Source organism: Pezoporus flaviventris, unplaced genomic scaffold (genome assembly GCF_033815535.1).
Source record: "Pezoporus flaviventris isolate CSIRO_AGI_PZ_B2104156 unplaced genomic scaffold, CSIRO_AGI_Pfla_v1 ptg000001l, whole genome shotgun sequence".
Lineage (NCBI taxonomy): Eukaryota > Metazoa > Chordata > Aves > Psittaciformes > Psittacidae > Pezoporus > Pezoporus flaviventris.
The window spans coordinates 62,376,417-62,396,634 of record NW_026892549.1 but is presented as its reverse complement, the minus strand read 5'-3'; the positions used below and the strand labels follow the sequence as shown (position 1 = coordinate 62,396,634).

Sequence of the window (20,218 nt, the reverse complement as noted above, 5' to 3'; positions counted from 1 at the left end):
GTGTTTGGCCATGAGAAACTTAATTTGCAATGTAACTTTCAAACATATTTGAAAGGATTTGACAGGAGAGAGGAAGGATCTGTTTTGAGTTTAAATACTAATTTTTTGGCTAATTGTTAGTGTAGGCATGAATATGAATTTGATCATAATAATACCTGATTTTTTTTTTTAAGGTAATTTTCTTCTTTTTCTCTGTTTTCAGAACAGAAAAATGCATTCCATGCAGCTGGGGGACACATCAGTCTTCCTCATGCACCTTGTCCTTGTGTCAATACTGAGCATTAGCTGCGCTTTCTTGACTGCCACAGTTCAGGATCAGCTTGAGGAAAGCCACCAGTGCTCAGGTTCACTGAATGACATGAACTGGACACACAGGCAGTGTCTTGGGCAGCATTCTCATTTTGATACCTCTAAAACAACGACCACCAAACAGGAAAGAGAGGAGCGAGATGAATCACAATGTTGTATTTGCTTGTATTGTCCACATGGGCTGCTGCTGAGTTGGCAGGAAGGAAGAGGATGGAAAACAAACCAGGACAAAAGTGAAAAAGGGTGAGAAGTACCTCAATAGTAAGAAAAGCTATGATTTCTTTCTTTTATCATGTAACCTAAGCTTGTGTGCAGCAGAGTGTGTGCTCCCCATTGCAGCTGAGTTCAGGCTTAGGAGTGTAGTTAGAGCTTTGATGTGATCATTGTTCCTAAGAGCAGATTGTAAACCTACTTTTGCACAAAGCCAAGACAGGGTTCTTACAAAACCTTAAAGGTGGTTATACCATGTGATTTCGCAAGAGACTAACGAGCTTCCTTGAGCTCTCCTGTGTCATTCCTGTCTCAGCGTATAAAGCAGCACCTTAGAGGGCAGGATGCCTTCAAATTGATACAGCAGGGATGGTGGTAAGAAGGGATGGGAGAAGAGGCACTGTCTAGTTGTCTTTTTCCTTGGGACATGTGAGATAATAGGTATGGCAGATCTTAATTACTCCCCTTTATGGAAGAGGGTCTGTATGAAGAAATGCTGGCTTGCTGTTGCAATGCAACTCTCCACTGCTACTGCAACACCCGTAATCTTCTCTGTGAGCTTCTGAATGTGAATTGTTACCCTTTTTTTTGGTCATCTGTTTTTCTGAAGGTGGAAAATATATAAATGTATATATATAAAATATAAATGGCTTTTAATGTGTTTTTAAGTTTCACAGGGAAAGACCCCTGCACTGATTTAAGTACCTGAAGCCTCTTATTCTGATGTTCTTTTGTGGAGCAACTAGCTGCCATTTACCTTCCTTTAGGCAATTTACTCATATCAATTAATTGGATAAGAGCCACAGGCAGGCTTTAGGTATTTTAAAACTATTATCCTCATTTACTGCAAGAGAAAATAGCATCTAAATTTTCCTCAAGTGTTCCAAAAACATTTGTCTCTTTGAACAAACTGAAATTGCCACAACTTTATTTGTCCTTGCTGGTCTGTGTTATCTTCAGATCCATCGTTAGTTTTTCTTCACTTCTCATTTGTGTAAGGACACTCTTGTATCGTAAAATGGTGAAACCACTCACGATGCCTGTACGTTTGCACCCATTGCTTAGAGGGTGTACCTTGCACCATTAGTTCTGTGGGTGTTTAGTTGGTAGACAGTTAAAGTTTAATCCTAAAGCTAGTTTGCTGCCATTTTGTTCCTCCATCTAATAGATGAAAGAAGTCAAATTCATGACGTTCTCTTTGCAGCTAGGGATGGCGGCGTGATTTCTTTCTTGTGCCTTTGTAAACCTTTTGTAACATGGCCTAAACTATTTTGAGAGGAAGGTGCTACATAGACTGATGGGCACATTAAACAGTGTGTGTTCCTAAAACAGGCCTTATCCACCACTTCAATGCAAGGAAAACACTTTGCAAAGGTATTAAACATTTAACAGGCTTAAAAATATACTTTTAATAACGGAGTGGCTCGTTCCCCTGGCAAAATGGGATTTTTTGATTAATTTCTGGGAGATGTTAATTTTTAGGCAGCGGTGTAATATTCCTCTTCAGATTTTCACATAACACCGAAACATCTTTAAATTTCACCTTACGATGCATTCAGGGATTTTTTTAATTAAATCTGGTACTTGCAGGTTTCTTATTGGCTGAATTATTATTTGGCTTGTATCTGCCTTTTAGTTTTATGCCCATTTAGGTGTATCAGTCAGTTGAGTCATTCTAAACCCTACTGATTTTGTCAAAAGGATGTAACTTGCAGCAGCAGGCCAAGGCTGTTGGGCTTTTCACAGTGTGGATGGATTCCTGCAATGCAAGTCCTTTGTATCTTAGAGGCATCTGCCCTTCCACACATGATATCAAAACATATAGGTCACATTACGTACTGTGATTTATTTCTAGGAGCCTGAAATACCACATTTGCTGTGCAGAAGTGCTGGATCTATGGCTTTTGAGTGCCCACATGAACAAGTCCATTTTTAATGTACAGAGTTAAATATCTAAAGAAGTTTGGGTTGGTTTGTTTTTGGGGTGAGGGTGTCAGGTTTATACGAATGTTACTTATTTCAAAGCATGTAAATCTGTGCATGTTCTTATCAGGAAAAGTACAGGACTGAGAGATTTTGTGTTAGTCCTAAACTAGACCTTGAAAATGAAGGGTGGGGGGTTTAAAGTTTTAGGATACGTTTCCCAATAATCAGTCTTTTCTCTTTTTGAAGGGATTAATGAAACACTTTAAAGCTGCATTGGGTGATGGCCTGCAGCATATTGCTGAGGGCTCATTATCTTGTCAAAGCTCCTAAAATAGGGACTCCTTAGGAGTGATGTTGTTACTCAGTGAGTTAATATGGACTTAGTCTTTTCCCGTGGTGCTAGGAGGGAAAATGCTACAGTAGGTGGAGATGAAAATGCAGGACCCTGTGAGACTCTTCCCACTGCACTGGTTCTGAATTTGTTTCGAGCAAATTGGATTTGTTGCTTTTGAGTTTTCCTTCTGAAAAGTCTCTTGTGACTTTATTGTCAGCTGAAGTGTTTATTGACTGAGGAGTGCTTGCATTGTAGTGATGGATATGGTGATCCTGGTAAACACTTCGGGGCTTTCGTGATGCAATATGCTGTGTAAGTGTTTGTGTCATTTTATGCTGGAGTGGGCAGCAGCTTATTTAAATAAAGGGTAGAATAAAAAGCCCATAGTTTCAGCAGCCATTAGTTTCATTAAAGCTAGGACAAAGATAAGAGTGAAATGATTTGTGGATAATATACAAATGTCTCAAAGTAGAGAAGTAACACAGGCTCCAATGCCATTATTGCTGGGAGAAGTGCCAGCCTTCTCATTATTTTTAATGACTTCCAAACTGGACCCTTAGTGACTGATGAGGTAAGCGATTTTAGATGGGAAACACAGTATCTACCGTGCTGGGGGGTGCTGGATGCCCTCAGTTGTTAAGGGCCATGGCTGTGCTCAGGGTGCTGTGAGAGGCAACAGACAAATTGCAGGTAAAAGGCTCCCATGGCTACTCCTTTAGGAAGGGGCAAGAGAAAAAAGGAAGTTTTAATGAAATAGAACCATCTAGGTGATAAAAATTGCGTGTGATGACACAGCTTCTGAACAAACATCCATCACTGCAGAGAGGTGCGTACTCAAGAATACAGCTGCAGCGCTTTAATTTTATCCTAATATTAAAAAAGCCCCCAAACCTAAACCCCCCTCCAACTGTAGCAACTGTTTCTGTTTATTAAAAAAGATAAGCACCTTCCGAAGTTCTGGAAGCTGTTACTAATGAACGGTAAATGGGAGGGATAGCAAATACAGGAAGCGTTTCAGTGGTGGAAAAGGGATTTCTGCAGGAGCTGGGCTCCTGGTTTTCACTCTGTCTGGCACATCTATAGCTGTATTTCAAACAAGAGGCCAGACAGCCCCTTACCCATGTTTGTCCCTCTCTGGACAGGGCATCCCTTCCCTTCCCTTCTGGCTGGACATGTCTGCATAGAAATGTTTCCTATTGTGTCCAGTGTGTTAAAAACCAGACTTTTTTTCAGGTTTCAGAGTTGCTGATCAGTCAGTGAAAAATACTGCTTGGTGTGGAGCAGGGAAGTTGCATTGTGCTGCTCCTGTCATGATGGAACGTCTGCTTTGGAGGTTAAGATTACTGCCAAGATGACCCAGTGGTAGCAGCCATACCCACAGATTGGGCAGATTTAAAGCAAACACGAAGAAATATATTTGTATGGGTTGGGTTTTTTTTTATGCAATAGATTCAATTGTGGTGCTCGCTGCTGTGTGATATTTGGGAAGCTAAATATATAAACAGATTACAAAGATATTAGAGAGGTTCATGGAAGATTGGTTGACTGATGGCTATTCAGAATGACAGCTGACGTGCGGCCCCCATCTTGGGAAATCCATAAATCACTGTGTGCTCAAATTTGGAGGGATAAAACAAGAGGAAGGCTCATGCTCTGTACCCCTCTCCTGGTCCCTGGATTTCTGTTACTGACCCACAGAGAAGGGGCACAGTGTTGGCCTCACCCTTGAGCCAATGTTGGATGTCTGTTCCTATGTCCAGGGATGTAGATTTTCAGGCACTCACATGTGGTCCTGCTCCAGACAAGGTGAATAACATTGCTCTGCAGTCTTAAAAGTAGCCTCTGCATATGAGACACGTGCACAGAGGGTTATGGCTAGTGGAAATGTTAGGTGAGCACTCCACTGTATAAATTCTCACTACCCTTAAGTGTAAGTTACTTTAGACACATAGTAATATCCATAATGAAAATGCTCCCCTGAAGTAAATAATTAAATGAGGATCAGAGTTATGAACCACAAAGTGACACAGGCGACAGGCTTGCCTTAAGTAGGACAATTAAACTGTAAATTAAAGTTAAACCGCTCCATGAAATTAGAATATCAGGTAAGGTAATTATTTAAGAGTAATAGGTGAGGTCTGTATACTGAATCAATAAAAAGGGTTCTCTTGCAAGAAAGCTGCTTGGAAAGCACTATAAATTAATGTTTCACTCAGAATTGGGAAAATAGAATTGTGGTATCCAAATAGTGCATAGAATGAAGTATCAATTAGCTTTAGACAAAGTGGGTTATTAAAAAGAATATTCAGGAATTCTGTAGGCAGTTTTAGGAGCTTTCAGCACCTCTAGTGTGAGCTTCAAGGCCCTTTCTGGATTTAGAGGTGGTTTTGGCTTTGTCCAAGGGAGTAAGGCAGCATGCCTTACGGGATACAGTTAGGGATGTTGTATGTTAACGGCAGGATTTAGCAATTCCTTGCTTGGATTAAGAATTCTTCCTCATGTAAGTATCATGACTTAGATTGTTGAGGTATTTTTGTGAGTAAGAGTGTTCTGAACATAGAACCATAGAATCATAGAATCCCAGACTGGTTTGGGTTGGAAAGGACCTTAAGATCATCCAGTTCCAACCCCCTGCCATGGGCAGGGACACCTCACACTAGAGCAGGTTGCTCCAAGCCCCATCTAGCCTGGCCTTGAACACTGCCAGGGATGGGGCAACCACACTGCTTTGGCTTGCTGGTATCTCAGCAGCTTTACTGATGTTGTTTATCACAAAGGCAGAGCTGCTTAGATCATTTCTCATGATTGATATGCCGCTTGCCCACTCTGTGTGTGTGTGGTTTTATTTATTTGAAGTTCTATTAATGTAAATAATCAGAAATTCTGAAATCATTCCAAAACTAAATTAGAATCTGATCAGAGTAAGTCAGCAGCCTTTAGGAACTGGACAATTTGAAGCACACCAGCCTGTTAAATCAGAACATCCAAACATCACGACAAACAAGAAACTCATTTTGACAGCCTTTTAACTCTTAACTGAGAGAAGAAGCAAGAGAGGTTTTGTCATCTTTAAATATACAGTCTTAAAGCCTGGAAGGATTTAAATCTCTTTTTAGGTACTGTACTCTGTTTAGTGAAATATTTAGTGCTATTAAGATAGTGTAAACCATTAGACTGCAATTACACTACCACAGCACAGAGAGTAATAGTTCTGTTGGAACACAACAGTGATGCATGATTGCCCCATTAAGATCGGAAGCTTTTTGTTATTAAAAAAAATCAATCACTGCTACAGTCTTGATTTTTGTTAGATTGCAATAAAAAGATCTTATTTGTGGATGTAAGAACTCCAGTGTCAACCTCTTGAAGGGTTTTTAGTAAGGATTCTTTGGATCAGGATTATTTTGCCTTACTGCAGCTGGAAACACACACCTTCATCTGTACTTAGCCAGAAGTGTTGTTTAGGCAGGTTGTGTGTCCAGGACTTGGAGCCGTTTTAACAGGTATTTATGAGAGAAGTTTGAAAGGTTGTGAGAGATTTTAAGTCATATTGTTGTCTATATATTCTTTTCCTAAAATACCGAAACGTGCACCCAATATACTGGCATCATTTTGAATACAAGTATAGATGAAAGGTAGGAAGAAACGGTTTTTGCTACCTTGTTTGGCTTTTAAAGCATTTAAAGAGAGTTTCTATATGTACACAGTCAGGTTTTCACAGCAACGGGGGAATAAGAAGCATTTTGCAACTAAAAAGGAGATTGTAAAAACTTGCAAAACACGATCAGGCACTCAGGAGCTCTATTAACATCGGTAATAACATCTAACTAGTCAAGAAGAAAACGGATTTCATTTCCAATTGCTAGCATTCCTTTCTATTTGCACATGTGGGTGTCGGTAGCGTATCTGCCTGTGCTTAATATAATCAGAGAGGAGACTGCGAAATACCTGAACTAGTCACCACTGAGCTAATTGCTGGGGACTAAAAACCGCAGGTGTTTGCAGATAATTCCCTCTCCAACCATCCACATACTGAAAAATAAAGCAGGAAAAAAATCACTCTCAGCTGACAAATTCATCGGAGAAACTAATTTAAAAGTTTAGGAAGAATTAATGTCTGAGGGGGGGAAAGAAAGGCTGGCAATGATTTGTGTGTGCTTCACAAAGAGAATGAGTTTTGCCTATGGTGACTGAGGAGTGATGCTGGGCTTTGAAGGGGTGAATATGCGGCTAGCGGGGTGACTGGCGGATTCCCTCAGAAATGCTGCAGGAATGCACCCACTGCAGCAAGTTTTGGAAAGACATAGGAGGAGCAGAGATCAGACGGAATGTGAAGAGTGAGGAGGATGGGTAGGTTGGAAAAGTGAAGAGAAAGCAGGAAAAAGAGAGTGTACGCTATGCAGGCAGAAGTAGTCATGTTCTTTATCCTAAATGATTCCTTGTCCCGAGTGGTGGATGAAGAATGGTTTTAGTCAGTATTTAGGTGTATTTGGGCAGTGTTGTCTGTGGTAGAGGGTTGCTCTTGTTTCTCTTAGTTGGGCTGCCTTCTTCCAAAACTAGTTTAGGTCAGCGAAAATATGGTTTAAACTTAAGGCTGATTAAACATTGTTTAACTTGCATTGTCTGCAATATAGGTAAAACGCATCGAACATGTCGATTTTCTGCATCTGCAATGAACTTCACGCTTTTGATAAAAGTATGTGTTTGATAAATACTGAATAGGGGTTTAAAAGTGTGTGGGCATAACTATTAAAACACTGTATTAGTGAGAAAAGGGTGCATTTAAATGCAGAATTAACAAATATGACTCAAGGGTAGGAGGTATTGCTTTAGAGAAATGATACCATTTGAATAAGGCACTTGAAAATAACACATTAAAGTGTCTTTAATGTTGTAAGTTCTTTGAATTGTGTCTGTTAGCTCCATAGTAGAGGTTAGTTTGAATAAGCCATGGTACAGAAGTGACCTGGCCCCTATTTAAGCATGCTCTGGCATAAAGGGATCTTTGAAATAATGCAGATATGAGTAGGAATCTCTGATGTTCAGGGTCCCATCACAGACCCTGACTTTGGACCAGCAGCTGATCACATCCACCAGGCTCCTATATGTTTGGGATTCTGCTGACTGTCATAGAAGGCAGCCCCATGGCTATTAATCTGCACCAGTAATACCAGTTTCTTAATGTCTGCGGAGTGCAGGATTCTTGATTCTGATTCTGCAGGTCATGCGAGGCCAGGAAAACAAATGTAATTGGGAATAGGGGAATGGCAGTGTTGAAGGAACCTATTTCAAAGAGCTGGAAAAGCTTCAGTCTCTTCCTCCACAAATTCTATTTAAAGGATCACAGGCAGAACACCTCAGTGTACACAACATACAGACTCGTGATGTTTTCTGTATAGCTTAGACAAGTTGGATGTTATCTCCCCACTTCTTTGGGATGCTTTCTAACAAGGCCTACCTGCCTTTGTGCAGTTGTCTCTTGCCTAGATAATGGGGGAGACCTGAACTGCTCTATAAAATGAAACGACAAAAGTGCTGTATAAAACGTTTCAAGTTGTGTATTAGCAAGTGCATGTAAAAGAGTCTGGTCCAGCCTTTTAGGGCAAATCTCATTCCTCTCTGGTGGAGAGGCACTGAGGACAGCTTTATTTTAAGTGAAGCTTGGAGTGTGGCTGTCTGTGCCTTGGCTTTTGGCTGCATCCTCTGGCTATTGTCCACAGTGGGTGTTGCTGGCTTTTGAAGCTCTTTTCTTAACCAACTCATTATGTTCTGCTGTTTAAACCCAATTCTGGCTTTAGCTGCTATAGCTTTCTGAAGCCTGATCTTTTGTGGCATTCTTGCAGGTTCTGCTTTGGGTTTTTTTGCCTGCTTTTCTAGAGGAGTAAGTTGGACTCAGCCATGCTGGTTTCTCCAGGGCACTCACTCACCGTTGAATGCATTGTTGTGTTCCCCCCACATTTGATGATGTGGGACAGAGCTTCAAAAATACCACGTTTCTTGGGGAACAGCTACATAAATACCATGGAACTGCTCACCTTTAACGTTAGAGAGATATTACACATGCCCAGTGGGGAAATCTGTGTTAAGAACCAGGAAAAACTCCAAGAGGAGACACAAAGCTGTAGGCATCCTGTCCATATGCAGGGTGTACTTCCCAGGCTGTGCACTGCACATCGATCTGCATCCCTTGGGTATCCCTGTGTGCTTTGCTGGTGCCTTGTATTAGCAGAGCTAATCTTAGCACTGTCTTTCTTGATTCCAGTTTAACACAGTTAGGATTTTTGAGTACTTTGACTTGTTTTTTCCCCAATACCAGCTGTCAGAAGCACACATAGGTCTCATGAAACAGGTGCAGTTTTTGAACTGATTTAGATGAAGAAGGGAGAGACATTTGGTAAGTATTAATTGGCAGGCACTTGGGGTAAGGACAGCAAACAGAATGGAAAGAACAGGAGTTAGGGAGTGCCTCATAAATGGGATTTATTTCACTTTACTTTTATTTCTTTATATCTCTCTGATAAAAAGAAAAGGGGACGAAGACCTCATTCAGTTCTGTTCCTGTGGAGCCCTTCATGAGGCTATATCCCTCTGACTCATTAAGTGGATGGGAGCATTTGTTAACTGTGTGGCACCTCCCAGTCATTATCTTCTTTTGTCTTTGGTGTTCTTGTTTTTGCCTTTGTGTCTTCTAATATTTGAAATAAGCAGTAAAAATGTTAACACAGGAAATAATCACGGAGATCTTTTTTCTCCAGGTAACATATTGCACAGAGCTTACCTGAGAAGTCTTGAACTCGTAGTATATACAAGAGCCCCAGCCCATTTTAAATGCTGCATTGGTTTTATGACAACTAGATTAGAGTTTCCCAGTCTATGGACCTAGCTTATAAGAAGTATTTGTAGATGAAGGTTAAAGGATGGAGGTAAAGTAAGGAAAATGTCTCTTTATTCTCTGATGATGCTGAAGTCTGAAAGAAATATTATGGTCTGCATGAACAAACAGAAAAAAATGGGTATACTTTATACTGATTTAGGTATGTGTTTAATGCTTATACTTTAAATTTATACTACTTGGTATGCTATTATGCATTTTTCAGTGTGATTTCTGTTTATTACTGCCTGAAATGGGAACTTTGACATTGGAAAGAAGAACTCTTTGTGTCCAGACAACAAGAAGGATGTAGATTGCATCAGCCTCTTTCCCCCTTGTGACTTTTCTTTGTAGACTAAATCCTCTGGTATTTGTGTGCTCAGTTTCACATGGAACACTTCAACACAACATCCCTGCCTTGGGGAGTGGGAGGAATGGTATGCTTTGAACAAGTGTCCTTGAGGCAGAAAACAACAGGAAGGTGCACTGCCGAGCATCCTCCTTTCTTTATGTATGCATATGGAGTGCAAGGTAATCGGGTCTGCTGTGGGAGAAGGTGCAGTGGAATCAGGGAGCTCTGGAAGTTCAGCAAAAACAATGCCAGGAGTGCAGCTTTCCTGTATCTGCTCTGCGTAATGGAGACTGGTTTCTTCAGCACTTGGATGCTCAGGCGTCCTGGGATTTTGTGAAGGACATGGAAAACAAGTGCATTTGCTGTACCTACTTCCTGCTGATAGTCTGGAAATGGAGCAAATCAGAGAGAAATGTAGCTTTTTGGATCATTAAAAATCCATTTTCATTAAAAGCCAAGGATTGCAGTGACATACTTATTTATACATTAGTCCCCTGTCTGTCTCTGCCTTTACAGATAGAGTGAAAAGAGAGCCTTTTCAGAACAGTTTTAAAGCCTAAATGAAAGAAAAGCATTCTATTTACCTTGAATTACTTACATGGCATACTTGTTTGGGTTTTTTTTTCCACACTGTATAGAATGGCAATTACTCTGCATTCTTTCTTTACCACCAGCTCCTTTTGTCCTATGTACCTATAATTTGTTTTTATCTATATCTTCCACCTATCTATCCATTTCCTCTTTGTGCTTAGAGTTGGTTGCAAATTATATTTGTGATGCAGGGAGCTTTCAATCTGACTGCCTTGATATTATTTTATGCAACCGTGACTACCGTAAAAATTGGCTTTACTGCCTCTTTTGTGTTATTGATTCAAGCCCATTTCAGAATTAACTTGTTTGGAATGATCTGGCAATGTTGTGTGCCCCAGGTTCTCTCAGGAAAAAAATTTGTATCTCATAACTAAATGCAATAAAATGTTCAAATATAGCTAAACACAGTTATATTTTGAATTTAGATGGAAGCCTTATGGAGTCAGTCAAACATACAAGGCATGTGTAAGTTTTAGTTCTAGGCTTACAAGTAGTGTACTGCAGAAAAAGTACTCAGAGATCAGCCTTTTCCTAGAGGTCTGTTCCTTATGGATGCCATACGAAATGCCAAATCACATCATTCCTGTTTCCATCCTGGATTGGATGGACAGCAGTTTGACATTTTAACTAGAGCTGTACCTGTAATTTGAGATTATTGCTTTAATTCAGTCAGAGCTTAAGTATTTCAAATCTTAGGGTTAAATCTGTCCTCGTGCTTAGGTGGAAATATTTGTGTGCTGACAGTCAGTGGAAAGTGATCTACAAACCTTAATCTTCCCTCATTAATGGCTTGACTGGTGAATTTGGAATTGGTTTTGTTATAAAAGGAGCAAACTAAGTGCTAGTATGAACAGGGAACTCTATAATATCAGTTAATTGTAACACCCAGGTGTTAGAAATCGGATCCCAGTGCCTAACATCTTTAACTAACCCATAAAACCAGTGCATACACTGAAAAGCTCATCTCCATTAGGGTTGTTTTCAGGTCAGAAATGTGAAGTACACTTTGAATAACCTAATAATGTTAGCCTTTCTATTTTACAGACACCCCTGCCCTGATGTCCACCACAAAGACAACATCTCCAAGGCTGGCTCAGGCTACACTTCACTCTGGAAGCAGAACAGGTTTGGCTGGTGGGAAAAAGCTGTATGCCAGCTACCCTTTAAAATGCTTTGGCAGCCGTGGATCTGGAATACAAATCCCTTTTTTTTCCCCTTCTTACCTTTTTTCTGACTGGTGTCTCCTATTCTTTACTAATCTTTTTAGTGTCCTTTAGAGTACAGAGCCTTTTGTGAGTATATATATTAAATGTGTGGAGAGGAAAAAGCTACCCAGCGTGAGCACAAAACAGATGCATGTATATCTTGAGATGAGTGCAATATGGATAAAGAACTATTAGTTTTCCCACAGTCGTGTTTCCATCTACTTATGAGATGTATACGTGTGCCTTGTTAGCAATGATCTTGTAAAGCAAAAGCTGAAGTTTTCGTATCGGAGGAAATGTATATTGTTAAATGAGCTGAGAACATTCTCCCAAGGGTTAGCATTTCTCTTGTACATGTGAAATCCTCCTGAAATAAATGGCCCTATTATTTTAATTGGATCTTTTGGTATTAGAACATCTTTCTTTGTACTGCAGTAAAGAACCTTCTTTTCCTTCCTTCCTCCCCTGAAAATGTGAAATGAACAAACACAGGCGCTGCATTAAAACATTTATGACTTCAGCAGTAGAAGACTACACCGATATACACAGATGCACATACACATGTATAAATTAAATTCATATTTTATGATGTATTCCTCCATTCTATTACTATTTGGGGGTTGGAACTGGATGATCTTAAGTTCCTTTCCAACCCTAACTATTCTATGATTCTCTCTGAAAATATACAAACAGGGTTTCTGCTTATAGAATATGTATGATTAAAATTGTGTCTTGTCCTTTAGGCTGATTCCTTATTTACAATGCTGCTAATGACCAAGGCACTTAAAACCAAGAAAAAAGCTCCTGTTCTTTAATCAGAACGGAGTAGGAGATGTTCAGAAAGGATAGTATCTATTTAATAAATAAATTAAAGCATGCTCTTTAACTCCCCTAACAGTTGTCAACAGACTTCAGTTCTCCAAGTATTTGGACTATGTGCTTAATTTTCTTCTGTGAGTGAGGGATTAGACAGTCTTAATAGAGAATGGACCATTCTAATCTGGTTTGTAGATCATCACAGAAGTGAGGAACTCTGTTTATCACATTGTGATCAACAGCACAATGGAGTATAAAATTTCCTGTGTGCATAGGCTTGAAAACTAATTTGTTGGTGTGTTTCCTTCCTCTGTTTTCTGCAGCTGTTCCATTGCAAACTGTTACTGCTGGTCAGAAAACCAAATATCTATTCTCCAGAGTTGGCTATGTGCTCGAATGTTTGAAGATTTGGTTTCTTTTATAACTTGAATGCAAGGAATTCTCCCCCTCCTACATCTGAATACGAGAGCTGAAAATACCTGTGTATGCATTGTGTGTTCAATATATAGATACAATAATGATGTGAACCTGAAAACAAAATTATAAAGGCAATTTTTTATCATACAGAAAAGATCAAGGAATTATTTATGTGCAAAATGAGAAAGTTACAGGGTTAGAGTTTATTGGACTTTCTTTTTATGAGGTCTGTTCAAGTTTCATAAGGGCAACTAAGCTTTGAGGGGGCAAAAAATGCTCATAGACCAACTAGTTATGAAAACCTGGAGAAGAAAATACAGCTGGAGTGACAAGCATTGAATTGTCTTGTTTTGGGTGTCTCTTCCCTCAGTGGGAACGATGGATTTTGTTTCTCATCTCTTTATCCAGAACGATCTGCTCTTTTGGACAAATTAAGAAGATAACTTCCAACTTACGAAGTATATCAGAATTGCTCTTGCATAGGTAATTGCAGGAACTTGCTGGGAATTGGAGCCGGTTTCCATGTTTGCTTCCCCAAAAACCTGTTCCAGTGCGTGCACATCTCCTGCTGAGTGCTGCTCTTGCTGGGTGCTGTCCAGCTTGAGCCCACCACTGCAGGTCACAGTGCCAAAGCATGGGATGGGTGCCTTGTGGTGCCTAAGCCTTGGCATCTTCCAGCTGTTTCCATAACAACACACTTAGAGAAAATAGACATTTGCTCCACTTCCACAATTGTCATTTTGCTGAGAATTAATGGATATTAATGTTTTTCCCCCCTCTCTGTGTTTAGGTGCGTTTTAAGAGTGATCCAGAAGTGTATATGGGACAATGGAGTATCCAACACCATTGTAGCTGGCTGTGCCTTACCATGCGTTTGGGGTGGTGAGGAGCTGGAGCTGGTAAAAAGCTGTCTGGTTTTGGTTAAAAGGCAGATTTGGTCCTAATGTGTTCTATAGAGCAGTGTGGGAAACAGCAGAGGGGAATGGCTGGTGGGAGAGAAGGGCAGGAAGGGGGTCTTGGATGGGCAGAGCTTCAGGGGGCCCTTCGCTGGCATCCTCTACCACCAAATGTGGCTCTTGGGTGTCCTCCAAACTCTTACTCCCCACCCCAAATAGCATCGTGACTCATGGCAGTCTTCACAAATGCCAAGAGTGGGATATGTACTGCAGGAGTCCTGTAACAGCAAGCGTATGCTTGGCTGTATTATTGTGGTTTGGGGCTGTTTTGGAATGGAGAATCATGGATTAAGGTTTAAAGGATGGTTGCTTCTAAATATTTCTTATGGTAACGGCTTGCTTCAGTGTTTAAAGATTGGGGATTCTGATTTTTAAGAAATCAGTTGCTTCGGAATTCTCTTTGAAGTCAACCAGTGATACAAGAATTCAGATTTACAAACCTTCTTGGGGTCAGTGCGATTAGTTTTTTAACGGAGGAAGTTTTCACCTACTAGCTACTTGTTTTCTACCTGAGGTGTAAGCCTGGGTGAAAAAAGACAGGCCAGGAGTTCAGCTACGGCAGCAATAGCAACTGCAGTAACTCCTGTCATGTGGCATATTACTATGATCACAGCTGTATTTTGTTATCTTGATCTATTCTGCTAGCAGGATGTATGGACATGACCCAAAGCCATCCTACTCTGGACTCTTTTCTGTTGTGCCCACCAGTACGTCATCTGTGTGCCATAAACACCATGACCAGAAGCTGTCACTTGGCACCAGTGTAAATAAGGGACCAAACACAACACGATTACCAACACAAGACTTTTGGCAGAGTGGAGTGCTGTTGCAGTTGTTAGTGCATCCCATTCAAAGCAGGGGTTACCAATGAGTCCTTGCTTAAACCTGCTTCATCTTTCAGCATTATGAAAAGTCTTTTATCTCTTAGCTGCTAATCCAGAGTGGCACAGCACAAGAGCAGCTCCAGAGCAAAACTTCAACCCTAGGGGACCAGGAGAATTGAGCTGTCCCCTTGCTGTGAAGAAGCAGTAGTATTTCACCACTGGTATAAGGTAAGAAAGATGTGTAAGCTGTGGAAAAGATTGGTGACAGTAGAGAATTAAGTTCATTTTAAAGGAGCGGGGCTTTACACTCTGTGTGTGTTTACACTGAATAGGTGATTTCTGAAGAGGTTTTCTTCCTTTAAATCCTGGAAGCACATTTAATGCTGAGGAGTGGCTCTTCTCACTGCAGGACTTTTCTTGGAAGCACTGTAAATCTTGCAGACGACAGGAATTTGGCTGGAGCAGAACAGATCTTGGTGGTCTCGTTATTCATCCTGTGCAAATACCTTCTGAAGATGATCTGAGACGTTCTTGTAATTGGATATACACAATGAACTAAGTGAGTGCTGACCAGCTGAGGAAGGTGAATGAAAAGGGCACGGATCAATTTGATAATGATTAATTTGCCTGTTGTCACTCTTGTGCTTTCAAATTTGTTCATAGAGAAGTTTTCAGTTCTATTAGAGATGATGTATTTGCATTAATGAACTGCCTAACGTGCACAGGGCAATGTTTTGCTCTTGTTCTGCATATCATATGTTTTATATAGGCTAAGCCTGTAACAAAAGCTCTGCTTGATCCGGGGGTCTTTTTGTATATGCTTAAAACAAGCCGGAAGAATGCTTGCTGCAATTACACTGGTAAATCAATATGTTGAAATAGTGCAATGAGATGACATAATGTTAATTTTCCTATCTAAACAAGGCTTCTTTAGCACCCACTGTTTCTGTCAACCAAACAAAGGAGTTCTTTCTTTAATAACTAGCCTGCAAGTTGTATTGTTAATCTAACCCCTAGAAAGAAGCAAGGCCACATACTGAAGCTGGTAGATGTTGTTGAATATTGATTTCAATATCGATACAGTTGAAGGTTGTTGGAATTTTTTGGCCTTTTTACTTTATGTATTTATGTTTTAATTGAACAAATTAGGAAGAAAAGAATGTTTGCATCCTTTCAGGACTTATGAACATGAAGCGTGGAGTCAATCAGGAGTGATGAGTGCCAGACGGGCACCAGAATAGTGATGGGAGCTGAAGGGCAGTACAATTTACTTCGCAACATGAAGTGGACATAAGGAGAGTAATGAATTCTTGGGGTAAAGTGTTTATGTTTTGAGACCATGTTTGAGATCTGTTCTGCAAGTTCACTTCTTCCAGAAAGGCTTTGAAAAATGATCAACATTATATTCCTAGAGCAGTTGTAGATATCATACTTTTTACTCTTTACATGTGTCCATGTTGGATTTTAACATGGGTTGGGATCTGCATCTTTTTCTTTCCTTTTTTCATGGAGTATGTTTAAAGTGCACATTACAAATAGTGTAGGGGATGGATAAGGTCAGAACGGGAGGAGAACAGGTATTACTGTAAGGTGCATTTTCTATCATGCCACACAATGCATGGAGAAAGAAAATAAGCCCTAAAATGTATGACCATTGTTTTGAAGAAGGTCTCTTTTGTGTTATTGCATCCAGATGCATCTGAATCACACAGCATCTTGGGCTGTTTTCTGCCAGTTTAGGGTCCAGGAACTTGGAGGATGGAGATGCCTACCCACTGTGTGCCTATCTACCCTGGCAGAGCAGGTAATGGGTAGCAGGACAGCTGAGACTCACCGACAGCTTCAGTGCAAGGAGGAATTGCAGCCCTGCAGGTTAAGTTCAGTCTGCATCTTGAGCAGTGATTGTTGGCTTGGAACACAAGTCCTGCTGTTGTCGAAGTGCTTTCAATATTGGGCCAGATGAATTGGTGAAGTATCAGTAAATCTTTTAAAGAGAAATAATGGAAAGGTTGTGGTAAAGCACATGAGGCTGTACCTTGTCTCTTCAGCAATGATGCACAGCTGATTTGTCTTGTTAGCGAGTGTCTAGTCTGAATGCTCTCCTGTCACAGGCTGTTTATTTTGCTTCTCATTTTTACTTCTGTCTACTTGTTTATTGAATTTAGCTCTTCTTTTCACCTAATGTGTGGATTGGTGATGCTGGCAAGGAAACGTGGTGGAGGCAGACAATGAGATCGCTCAGCCATGTGTAAGGTGACCTACAGAGGTAAATGCTGGAGACTTATATTCCTGAAATACTTCATAAATATCACACATCACACAGCAAGTTTTCTTCTTGGGTTAAGAGGGATTAAGGATGGATTCCTGAGTGCAGGGTTTTCACTAAGCTGAGCTGTTTGTGGTTCTTGCTAAAGGTGGGACCTTCTCTGTATATAGTGATGAGCTGGCAGCTGCATTCTAGATTTCCACTGAGGTTTATGGGTGGAAAAAGTTCTGCACATGGCACATGAGAGAGCTCTGGGAGGTAGTTCTGCAGGAGAGGGCTTCTTAGGAGACCTCTCTGCTCTGCTTAGGATGCTGCGGGCTGCCAAAACAAAAGGGCAGAGCAGGGGAGGAGATTCCGCTTTCTCTGGAAATAGATGAAGAAATGGTGTAAGAAAATCAATGGCTGTGATGGGTATGTGTTAGAGCCATAGAGCCCGTTCGGTTTCCCTTCCTGCAAGTACGCCTTGGGAAATGAATAGAGAAAGTAAAGCAGCAGCTCCCAGGAAGAGATTAGAAGAAACAAAGGGCATCCTTTAAAGCCAGACATGAATGCTAATAGCGTTTGAAATATGCATTAGATGGATTTACATATTTATGTAATGTGAAAAAACAAAAGTTTTTTTTTTGTGAGTTCCTCTTTTGGGACTGTACATTCTTTTGGTTTATTTTCCTTTTCACTTTCACAATAAAATAGGTACCTGCTTTTAAATGGGGACCTCTGAACAGTGAGAGATGTAGGGGTGTGCAACCTTACTCCAGAACATGGGATTTCTGTCCACTTTCGCTGACTGGAGTTCCTGAAAGCAGGTTTCTTGGTCTTCTGCTTGATATCTCCTCTTAAAATCAAACCCTCTGTGAAATAACTTCATTTTATGCTCAGTGTTTGTGCTGAGAAGCACATCCCAAACTATCGCAGACACAGCTAAGACAATACTTTGTTTAATGAGCCAGACTTTACCCCGCAAAGCAGAAGGATCCTGTGAGCAGGTTTATATAGGTTTATGATGCGCACATGACTTGGTTTTATCTTGAAAGTGCCCACCTACAAAACCCCTGTGTCTGATTCACCAGTGATTTTGTTCCATTGTACAGTGTCATTTTCCTCTTTCTTCCTTCTTTCCGACCCCTTTTTACCCCCCTCTCCCTTTTATTTCTGTTCTTTGTTCTGCACCCTTTTCATACTTTGTATAGATTTCCCTCCCCTCTGACATTTTTACCATTTTAAAGCATAAAACAGGGCCTCTCTTCTCCTCCTGCAGCTGCGACCCCATCTCCTGCTGTACCAAATTGACACTTCTGCGAGCAGCAGCTCTAGTCACTCACTCGAAGGCTGCTGCTTTCACAAGTGCTGATTTAGTGCAGCAGGGGATGATGTGCCAGCTGTAAAACTCAGACAGAAATAAAGAAACAGGAGGTGGGAGAAAAGGCAGGAAGGAGAGGAGGGGAGGAAGGGGAGCGCAGGTCCCTGTGGGCCAGGGGGGTACCTGGCTGCTCAAGGGGCAGTGGGATGCGTGGGAGAGACGCTTATGAGCAAACACTTCTCCTTCTTCTCCTCCTCTTCCCTGTTATTGCTGCTTACAAGAAACTCCTGTGACTGACAGGGAAGAGGTTTTGTGTTTTTATCAAAAGGGGGAGTTATTTTGGGGTAACATCCTAGTGGAGTATTTAAACTGTGACTACGGGAGTGAGGAGCACAAGTACTCGTAATACTTAATGTTTGCAAACGCAACTTTTAAACAAGATAGTTGATGTTTTCATTTGTAAGTTATACCTTGTGCTGTCTGCTGGTGTGCAGGCTGAGTTCCTTAGAAATACAGAAATCACAAAATTCCAGGCTGGTTTGGGTTGGAAGGACCTTAAAGCTCATCCAGTTCCATAGGCAGGGACACCTTCCACTAGACCATGTTGCTTGAAGCCCCTGTGTCCAACCTGGCCTTGAACACTGCCAGGGATGGGGCAGCCACAGCTTCTCTGGGCATCCTGTGCCAGCGTCTCAGTACCCTCACAGGGAAGACCTTGCGATTTAAAGCATGTAAATGGAGGCTTCCATCTTAACCATCCCTGATTTTCCCTCAGTAATGTTCCTAGAGGAAATAGTTTGCAACTTACTGGGATCAAAATACTGCTGTAGAACTAACACAACTAAGGTTGTGATGAGCTAAATTTTCCTAATGCAGCCTCCAAGTGCTCAGAGTAATGTCTGTTCATCCCTATTGATTTATTCTTGCTAAGTTCCTCGGGTGTTTTTAAGCTGCAGAGAATGGTGCAGGCTCATCCAGCTTTCCTTAATGCCTTCCTGCTGCACAAAAGGCAAACCCTACCGAGTGGGCTTAAACTGCTGCATGGAGAGAGGGGCTCTTACCAGACCTTTTATAACTGTTGCTTTGGAGCGGCCCTTCAGCAGCCACCGAAAAAGAGAAATAACCCTTTAAACAAGGATGGAATGGTCCTGAAGTTTTGTTTTGGCAAGAAAATGCTGGGAGGGAAAACTAATTGTAGGCGATATTTACTGGTTGGTGATTTGTTGTTGTTAAGTTTTCATTTTCAGACACCGACCCAGCAAATAAATGATTTCCATTGGGGCTAATATTTAGCTATCTGTCAGTGATCTGAAGCAGTGACTGAAATACACTATGTGCTAAATATTAATATCTGTAGTGACATAAACATCCTTTCTTAGCATTCGTTTCTGTCTCGTGAGACCTCGTTTGGAATATTGTGTCCTCAACATAAGAAGGACATGGAGCTGCTGGAGCGAGTCCAGAGGGGGCCACGAGGATGATCAGAGGGTTGGAACTAGATGATCTTAAGGTCCTTTCCAACCCTAACTATTCTATGATTCCAAGATGAAGATATAGAACATAATTCAGACTATAGTTGCCAAAGTAAGTTCAACATCTTTTCTTACTGTGTACATGTCACTGTGCCACACTGCAATCGATAGTCATTAACACTGCTCACAGTGTCAGGTGGGTTAAACTAAATAGGAATGAGTGCAGGAAGATGTGTGGGTTTGACCAGTGATCAGGGTGGTAGCTCTGAACTTCGCCTATCCTTGTCAGTGGAGGCTTGAAAGGTGCCAATACATGAGTAACAGATATTATTGTTTGTTTAAATCAAGAGATGCTTCGTAATAGGCTTT

General features: G+C 40.9%; 1 long non-coding RNA gene across 1 annotated transcript; it reads left to right on the top strand.

Annotated features, from left to right (window-relative positions):
- Positions 1–216: 216 nt before the first annotated feature.
- Positions 217–13,075, top strand: LOC133269146 (uncharacterized). The gene is made up of 3 exons (XR_009743362.1): positions 217–570; positions 12,005–12,133; positions 12,938–13,075. It is a non-coding gene; the product is annotated as an uncharacterized LOC133269146 (long non-coding RNA).
- The last annotated feature ends 7,143 nt before the right edge of the window (positions 13,076–20,218 follow it).